At 49.3% G+C, this 9,549-nt stretch overlaps 1 long non-coding RNA gene across 1 annotated transcript; it reads left to right on the top strand.

Annotated features, from left to right (window-relative positions):
- The first annotated feature begins 933 nt into the window (after window positions 1-933).
- On the top strand, window positions 934-4,407 carry LOC311592124. The gene is made up of 4 exons (XR_014777298.1): window positions 934-998; window positions 1,436-1,572; window positions 3,412-3,530; window positions 4,239-4,407. It is a non-coding gene; the product is annotated as an uncharacterized lncRNA (long non-coding RNA).
- The last annotated feature ends 5,142 nt before the right edge of the window (window positions 4,408-9,549 follow it).

Here is a 9,549-nt window from a genome sequence, read left to right as displayed (position 1 = left end):
TAGAAGGTTGCTCCCAGCTCAGTCGCCAAGCCTGGAAGCAGCTCACTGCCCCAGAGTTGCAGTGTGCTTGCCAGTAGAATGGACCAGAAGAATACTGCTTGGCTTGCTGCCAAGGTCTTTGGAGAAACAAAAGCAATGGAGGACAATAAAGGCCTCTGGTTACCCTTGAGACCCAGCTGTGTGTACTCTTCTGCCAGGGCGTGGTGGGAGCAGAGGGACTCTGTACATACCCCAAGGTGGGCATTTGTACTCTTGACCCTTCCCTCCTGTCTGCAAGCCCTGCTCTCTTTTTCTCTACTTGGCATCTTTATGAGATCCCCCTGCTCTATCTTTGTCCTTCCGGAGACTCTTCTCTGAAGAAGGGGAAACTGAGCATAAGGTGGCAGAGGGGACAGTTCAATGGTGGGAGGGCGGCCCTAGTGCCTACAAGCTGGTTTTGGTGCCACCCCGTGTGGCCAAGGTGTCGCCTTTTGTTTCGGTATCTCAATCCCACTGTTGCTATCCCACAGGCAGCCCTGTGAGAAGTTCCATCCCATTAACTCCTTCACATCACCATGGTAACACAGGCTCCCGACTCTCCCAAAGACAGAGGATGCTCCACTGACATCAGGGTAGGCTTGTTCTCCATGCCCAGATGAGAAAGGAGGGGTGGGGACTTCACTCAGTTTCCAGCTGAAGTCACCATTTGCCCTCCTGCCATGCACCCAGCACAGTGCTTGCCCCAGAAACTGCCTCCACCTAAGACAACCATAGTCATCAAGTGTGTCAGCAGATGGCTTTCCACCTGGTTTATGTTAACTTTCCCCAGGATCACCTCCCCATCTTGTCTCTCTAATATCTAAACTGGCTCATCACAGACCCAGGGAATGCGTAGCAGCACAACATAGCATTAGTAACTAAGGTTTTTTTTTTTTTACTGTAAACTTCTAGAGTATATGAGTGGTTTCTCCCACATATAAGAGAATTGAAACCCAGAGAGGTTATGGAGTGCTGTATAGGTAAGGATCTAACTTTTGAACCATAGTTACATTTTACATGGCATGTTTAATACATAATAGTTCTTATGGTATGATGGGCACTTTATTACATTTATGTATGTGTGTCTGAGTGTGTGTATATATATATATGAGTATGTGTACAACTGTGTGTATGAGTCTGTGTGCATGAGGGAGTGTACATGAGTGTGTATACCTGTGTATATTAGTCTGTGTATATAAGAGTGGGTGTATCTGAGTGTGTTTGTACATGAAGGAGTGTATTTGAGTGTGTGTGTGATTATGTGTGTGTATATGAGTGTGTGTGTGAGCATATGTCTATGTGTGTACATGATTTTGTGTGTTTATGTATATGGTTTTGTGTATGTATATATGAGTGTGTTGGGAGGAGAGGGAGGGAGGGAGAGGACAACTTGCAGAAGCTGGTTCTCTCCTTCCAGCATGTCCTGGGGATTGAACTCAGATTGGCAGGCTTGGCTGCAAGCACCCTTACCTGCCTACCACCTTGCTGGCCTATACGTCCCCTAAGAAGTGAGCACTGTCAATCCACTTTATAAATGAGGAGACTGAGGCACAAGTAAGTTAAATGATTTGCCCAGAATCACAGGAAAGAGTGAAACCTACCTGCAAAACCAGGCAATGTGTTTTCTGAGTTTGTGAGCAGAATCACAATCCAGGGATTGGTTCTAATTCTATGAGTTTTCTCACTCCCAGCTGCATTCCACCATACCCTGAAGTCAAGAAACTGACCGCTTGACCATTGGCCATCTCTCTGGTATCTACCCCTGGCTCTTTTTGTTGTTGTTGTTGTTGTTGTTGTTGTCTCTGTGTAACCTTGGCTGTCCTGGACTTGCTTTGTAGACCAGGCTGGCCTCGAACTCACAGAGATCCACCTGCCTCTGCCTCCCCAGTGTTGGGATTAAAGGTGAGCGCCACCATGCCCGGCTCTACCCCTGGCTCTTACTGAGCTGGCTGGCCTCTCAAAGTGACACCACACCCACCCACCTCCACCTCTGCTGGTGTGGAGAGCTTTATTTCCCAGGCATCCTAAAGCTCTCTTTTTCGGTTTGCCTTGCTCTCAGAATGCTCTTGCCTTTTCACTCACTGTTTTGAGCTTTTAAAAGGCTCCCATTTGGAACAACAGACGGGACTTGTCTTCTTTAGAGAAAAGAGCCTTCCGATGCCCTCACAAGGGAGGTCCCCCCTGTCCCCGCACATTCAGCCTGTCTCCAAAGACCATTAACGCAATCACTTAACAAGCGCCCTGCTCTAATAGAAAGGAAGAAAGAGGAGGAGCATTGTTAGTGATTTGAAGGGGAGAAGAAATCATAAAATCCATCAAACCTGTATTTGTCTCATTAAAAGTGCTTCTAATTTATAATGTCCTGGAATGCAGATGCCGCCCAGCTGTGCGGGCCTGGTAGTACTGCCTGGTGCACACACTTCCCCCTCGCACTCCCGGGCCCCCTCTCCCACCTCACTGGGACTGCCATCAATTTCTGCTCATCAGCAGCACTTACAGTAAATGGATTCATTTGTGGCAATGGGAGCTAAGAGACAAAGGTGACAATATAATTAAGGTTTTTAATTCTATGCCTGAACAGTTAAGTCCAGAACTCATGATAATTAGCCGGCTGTAATGAAAGATATTTAATCGTTATTTTCCCTTTGTTTCCTATAATTGTTCATTTTGGCCAATGACATTTGTCCTTTCATTTGAATCTGGCTGCACGGTTCCATTATGCCTATAAACTCTGAAGAAAATGTGGTTCGGAGCTGGTCATTTACAAAGTCAGCAGTGAGGTGGCCCACAGAGCCCATCCCTGCACAGCTGCTGATGAAGGCTTGAGGCTCTTGTTACTTTTGGACAGAGAAAAAAAACTGAGCTCCAGAAATCCCCAGACCTAGAGACCCCATGCAGGAAAGTGAGCCCCAGCAGGTGACTGAGAACAATGGGTCTTGCACAGTGGACCTGTCCCCTCCCCAGGGGTCAGTTTGCAGAGCAGCTCTGGGAGATGGCAGTCATGCCCCAAGTGCCTGATTTTGGAATGTGCATATTGTCTTCTTGAGGTTCCATGCTCCGTCATTAGGGTGCCTCTTTTCACTGCTTTTAACCCGAATGTGTTGACTGGCGCGTGCTCCTTTTGTCGTTCCTGAGAGGGTGATGGTGGTTCTGCCTCAGTGGAAGGGTTGGTTTGTTTCCTGTGCTGTTTCTTAGCGTGCTTGCTCAAAGGGTTTGAGAAAGCATAATAAACACACCATTCACATCACAAACACTTCTGGAAAGAGCTGCACTGGCCAGCCCCTCCTCACATGGCCTCTGCAACCTAAAAGATCAACCTCTCCTGCACTGCTGTGGGCAGGGACCAGAAGCGACACCTTCCCCCCCTACTCTGGCTGTTTGTACTCCTGCTAGGCAGCTTTCTTGAAGAAACAGCCCCTCAAAAGCCAGAGAAGCAGAGTAAACCATGTAGAGCATCCAGCGTGGAAATGGAGGAAGCGAGGAATTGGAGTTCTGCCTCCGGCCCAGGAGAAGTAAGTGGTGGGATTGTTATCAGAATGGGAAACTGGCCTTTGGTGAAATCTAAGGATGAGGTGAGGCTAAGCAAACCTACGTGGCTCAGTGAGACATCCTGACATGTCCATCCTGGCCTGAGTTCTGCCAGAGGCTTGTAGAGAGCTGCTCACCTCTGTCTGGAGAGGAGAAAAGATTACAAACACCTCCTCTGAATATTGCTTTCAGCAAAAGTTCTAGATGGATGCTACCTCCTCTCCATTTTCTTTTAATTATCTGAAGAAAAAGGCCAGGCCGCCAGAATAAAAATCACCTTGCTGGTCCTCACCCGATTCTGCAAACAAAGTCAGAGAGGTTGTTTGAAAATAACACAGCAGTTGTCTGGAAAAAATCCACACACACACACACACAAACCTTCAGTGGCTCCCCCAGGTCCTAAGAAAGAAAATTCTCAGCCTGACTCCAGTCCGGAGTGCTAGAGTGCTGTGCTGCATGCCCGCCTCTGCGCTCACCGCAGGCCTTCCCTCCAGGGTGGCTGCTCAGCCCAGTATGGAACAAACGCATTTCAGCAACTGACCTTGGTCCATGCTGTTCCCTCTGCCTAGGGACAAGACCCCCTTTCAACCTCCCTCTGCTTGGTGAATGGTGTCTTCCCCTCAAACCCAGCTAAAATTGTCATTTTCCCAGTAGCTGTCTCTAAATGATGTTGCTATTATTTTTATTTCTAGGCAAGCTTCTTATCGTGGTACATAAATTCATACAACAAGCCGAAGAGTATGTTGACTTCAGCCAGGCGCTGTGACGCCCCTGGGAGCTGGGTCTGAAGCTGTGACCTCAAACCTAGAATAATGACTGATACAGGAAGTGCCCAGCGCATCCGTTAATCCAGACTCACTAACCTGGCCCTTGAAAACCTTGGTTTAAGTGGAAAGAGACCAAAGGCATCTAGGACTCCTAAGGATGGGAGACTAGAAGTCACACAGGACAGTTGATGGACGTCCAATGAGAGCCGAGGAAGATACTGTGGGCAGAACTCATGCATCCCAGTACCTATCTACTCTGGGATGCTACCTGGACAGAGGCGGGGTTATGGCGGAAGTGGCCAGAAACCCATCATTTAAGGGCAACACCATGGCTCAGTTCTGAGACAGGCTCTTCCACAGCGAGCCTTCTCATTGGTCGTTTGCCCGCACAGTAAAAGCCCCAAATCTCTGCCCTTGGAATTATGGCTCTCTCTACTTAAGCAAGCCCCCTGCTGGCTCCCATCTCCTTTCTCCACAGACTTCAGGAGGAACCATACGCATCAGTCTTGAAGCTGAGGTCACTCCCTTGAGCCCAGTTCGCTGATCCCCGCTATCTTCCTGCTGTAGACCCTTATGTAGACAAAAGTTCTCTCAGGCTCAAGTGCAGGCTCAACTCATTGTTCGTTAAGAAATGCCCACACCTTCTGCCAGGCTCTATGCTAACGAGCCAGGGTACAAAAGGTGGACCACTGTTCTCTGTCCATTCTTTCTCGGGACCATCTGAGACTCCTGCAGGCTCCTGCCGCTGACCTCCAACTGTAGAAGACCGTGCCCACCCTCCATGCCAGCTGGATCACCATCCAGAGTCCCTCCCCAACACAGTGTGAGCCATTCACTTACGCCCTGACAAATGTTTAGAGTCGGACAAAAAGCAAACGTGTGATCATTTCCCACGATCTGGCCTCATTAAGGAGGGAAACCTGTGGGGCTGGAGAGATGGCTCAGCGGTTAAGAGCACTGACTGCTCCTCCAGAGGTCAGGAGTTCAAGTCCCAGCAACCACATGGTGGCTCACAACCATCTATAATGAGATCTGATGCCCTCCTCTGGCCTGCAGGTGTATGTGCAGACAGAGCACTGTATACATAGTAAGTAAATAGCTCTTTAAAAAAAAAAAAAGGAAGGAAGGAAGGAAGGAAAACTGAGCCTCTGAAGAGGCTGTGTTTGAGTAAACAATTCTGGCCAGACCATCCTAGCACCTTCTCCCTAAACTGGCTCCTCCTCTTTCTGGTCAGGGATGTCTCCATTTCTGTCTGTTTCCAACTTGTTTACTTTCTTTTATGTTTATGAGTGTTTTGCCTGAATGCATGTGTGTGTGTGCCCTGGTACCCTCAGAGTTCAGAAGAGGGTATTAGATCCCATGGAACTGGAGTTGGAGATGGTTGGGAGCCACCATGTGGGTGCTGGGGACCAAACCCGGGTGTGTTTTTATAGTATGTGGTGTGTATGATCGGGGCATTTGTACATAGAGCATTATATAGTGTTTTTTAGAGCGTGTGAGTGAAGCGCTGTGCAGGAGGCAATGAGGTTACTAAGGACAAGTTAGCATGTGTCTTCACCGCTAAGCCACCTCTCCAGCTCCCATTTCTATTTCCCTGACCAGAAAGCCCAGAGTGCCCAGCTGAGCCCCCTCCAGGCTGCTGACATCAGCCTAGGGTCTTCTCTTGGAGCGCCCTCTCTCTCATTCAGGCTGTATTAGCATATCTCACTGATCTCTGCCACCTCCTGTCCCATCCTTGACCCTCCAAATCCATCTTCCTCCCACCACTGCCACATTTACTTTTCAAAAGCATCCCCCTAAAGCATTACCTAACGACTTACAGTGGCTGCGGAGTCCTCTCAGGATAAATCCCCACTCGGAGCTTAGTAAGCAAGGTCTCCATCACCTTGCTCTAACTAATCATACTGGGTCTTACTTCTAATGATAGAGGCTTGTCCCTCTCATGCCCCAACCATGTTGGATATTCACAGCATCTAACCACCTGTCCTCTTCATGCCATCCCTCTTGCACGCAATGTCCTCTCTGTCCTTTGTAACTTAAGTAACCTCATTGCCTCCTGTACAGCTCTTTGCTCACACACTCTAAAAAACACTATGTAATGTTCTATGTACAAATGCCCCAATCATACACACCCACATACCATGAAAACACTGTACACACATATCATACGTACATGTAATATAAATATCCCACCCATACTACACACACACACACACACACACACACACACACACACCATAGAAATATCCCCCCACCACATTCCCATACTCCCTGTCTCCTTTCGATTACCCTCAGTTCCTCTACTCCCACCTACCCCCACTGAGGAAGGCGCATCCTCAACATCACCCAGCAGCCCTTTGGTACCTAGCCTCTGTCCTTAGCTTGGTGAAATGAATGTCTGGAGAGCTCAGACCCACCCAGGAAGGCTGTGCAGGGGGAGGCCTGGCCCCTCCCCCCAAGATGAATGGTCCATTCACCGGCACAGGGGGAGCAGAACTCATAGTAACCTTGAGCAAGGCCTCCTCACCTGGCCAGCACATCCCTCACTGGAGACAGAAGGGCTCACGTGCCTGCCTGCCACCAGCCAGCTAGCTGCAAGGTGACTTCAAGTTGCCCTTGGGTCCCTACAGAGGAACTCGAGAGTCCCTTCCACCTACAAGGGCAGTTTTAAAGAGTCCCGTTGTCTCTTGCACCTCCACTTCTCGTCAGTGAAATGGGAACACAGGGCAGCTTTGCCTGACGGAGTGGCTGGGGAAGGCTGGTGAGATGAGTGATAAGGTCAAGTCGGGACCCCATCAGACAACATTCATTTCAGAAGTGGGAGGGGCTGGATGCTGCCTAACCCCCCAACTCTGAGAGACAGAGACACGGAGGCTACAGCCTGCAGCACCGGCCTGCCTCAGAGTCCTGGTTCCCCGCATTGTCTGCCTGCCGGACTCCACGGGTCAACAGTAGCCCTTTGCAACTTCTGCACTGGCCATAGGCCACCACCAGGAAGACAAACACTGTCCAGATAAAGGCCACTTAGGTTTCAAGGCTGTAAGAAGAGCATCTGTCACTCCTACCCTGCAGGCAGAAAAACTGAGCCTGAGAAAAGCATCTGCCCCAAGATCACGTAGCTTCTGAGTGGTGGGACTGAGGCAAAAAAAAAAAAAAAAACCAAATTAGCCTGGTTTCAGAGGTCCGGCCACCCGGTGCTTGGTCGTCCCTGCCTCTGGGTACTTGTTCACTCCAGAAATCACCTTGGATGGACTCAGGCTAACAGTACAAGGTCCTGGGATGGATGCTGCCTTCATGGTGTGAAAACCAGTTGCTGTGCTGTGTTGAGGGCATTAGAGCATCCTGGAGCACACGGGTGCACAAGGTGATTCCCCAACCGAGGCAGGTCCTATCCTTGGCTCAGCTTCCTCAGGGACCCTGCATTTGCCATCCCTGCCACTCAGAAGAAGGAGAGAACACAGTCTGCAGAGTCGCCGAAGTGGGACTGCAAGACCAAATCTGCCTCCTACCTATGTACCTCTATAAAGGGCACACGAGAGGTGATGAGGGATGGCCTATTTCTGCTGAAGCCAGATGAAACTTCAAGTTTTTCTTAGGAGACATGAAGAGGAAGGGAAGAGCTACCATGCCTACTTCACAGGGTGAGGACAGAACAGGGCAGCTGAAGCAAAAGCCCTCTGTGGGTTGAAGAGGAAGGAGCCTGGGAGCTGGCTGGGTGGGCTGGACCAGGCTCTTGTTTTCTGGAAGACACAATGGAAGCAGACAATCAGAGTTGGGGGGGGGGAAGGGGGCGGTGTCATGGTTGCCTTGATGAGCAGGGCTTGGAAGAGTTGTAGGGGGTGCATGTCTTGGCCAGGCCCAATCCTCAGGCCCCACCCCCACTGCTGATTTCTGGGGCCTGTGTCCCCAGGGCCTGCCAAGAGCATGGTGACAGCAAGTGCCATTCCTGATGAGACTGGCTCTGGCCACAAGGCTGTTCTTGTGCCCTTGAATCTATTAAACAGAGCAAAGTGATTAATTATTTTACTGTCTTTATGGCATCAACTTTAACTCGCTCCCCATCCAGATTTCCAATTACATAAGCCGGAGCCTTAAACTCAGGAGGACATGTATTATTGAACTATTTATAATAGGAGTTTTTCAGAGCAGAAAAAGCTCTGCCAGGCAGGAGCTACACAACCAAAATTAATGATTCGGAGACCCAAAGACAATCTCTCCGTAATCAGAGGGGTGTGGGAGGCTGGAGGGGGAGACAGAGAGGTTGAGTCTGAATTAAGTACAGTAAGTCTTTCCCACTAAAGGGCACAGACCCTCAATCGGAGGACAGGGCAGAGGGGCTTATGAATGGGAATCAGGACCCATGCAGAGAGCAAGCAAAGGGCCCTATGTAATCCAAGCATGTAGGAGTCTGAGCAGGAGGTTCAGGAGTTCCAGAACAGCCAGAGCTACATAACGCGTTCAAGACCTGCCTGAACTATATTGCAAGATTCTGTCTCCAGTAAAACAGGGTCGGGTGAGGACCATCAGATGCAGTTTAGGAAGCTATCTGAAAAATAAAATTATGCAACCTGGGTTACCCTAGCTGCAGCAACTCTGGGTTTGGGATGAAACACACCCCCACTCCCACAAGATCACTGATAACTGATGGCTCAGTGATGTGTTAGCCCCACTACAGCAATCTGACAAGCCTGACTTACCAGACTCTACATCCTCAGGTACCTCCAAAAACTCATGTGCTTTCACCAGAGAGTGCTACTAGCTACTGACCCCTCCTCCTCTTCACAGGAGAATGACCTGCCTCTGTCCTGTCCCTAAGTGACACCCTACTGCAAGCTCATTTCCACCATGGACATATCTGAACCCTGCATGGCCCACAGCCAGCCTATGCCCACTTTGGTATCCCAAGGAACTGTGAGTCCTATATTTGCCAAGATCTGGTGAGGACCCACTTCCTGATCTATAGACTACTGCTCTTTTGTTGTATCCTCATTTAGTGGATGATACAAGGAGCTCTCTGGGGTCTCTTTTAGGAGTTATATTAGAAATCTTTGCATTGTTGTCACAAAATACTTGAAACTGGTTAGTTCATAAAGAAAACTGACTTATTTAGCTTACAGTTCAGGGAGCTAGTATCCCAAACCACACAATACAGCTCTGGCAAGGGCCCTTCGGTTGCATCACACCATGTGGATAACATCACTGCTAGGGCCTTTGTGCTAATAGCTACTGGCTAGGA

The sequence above is a fragment of the Acomys minous genome (genome assembly GCF_964271855.1).
Source record: "Acomys minous genome assembly, chromosome: 1".
NCBI lineage: Eukaryota > Metazoa > Chordata > Mammalia > Rodentia > Muridae > Acomys > Acomys minous.
Note: the sequence above shows the minus strand (reverse complement) of the source record. Positions and strands in the feature narration are given on the sequence as shown.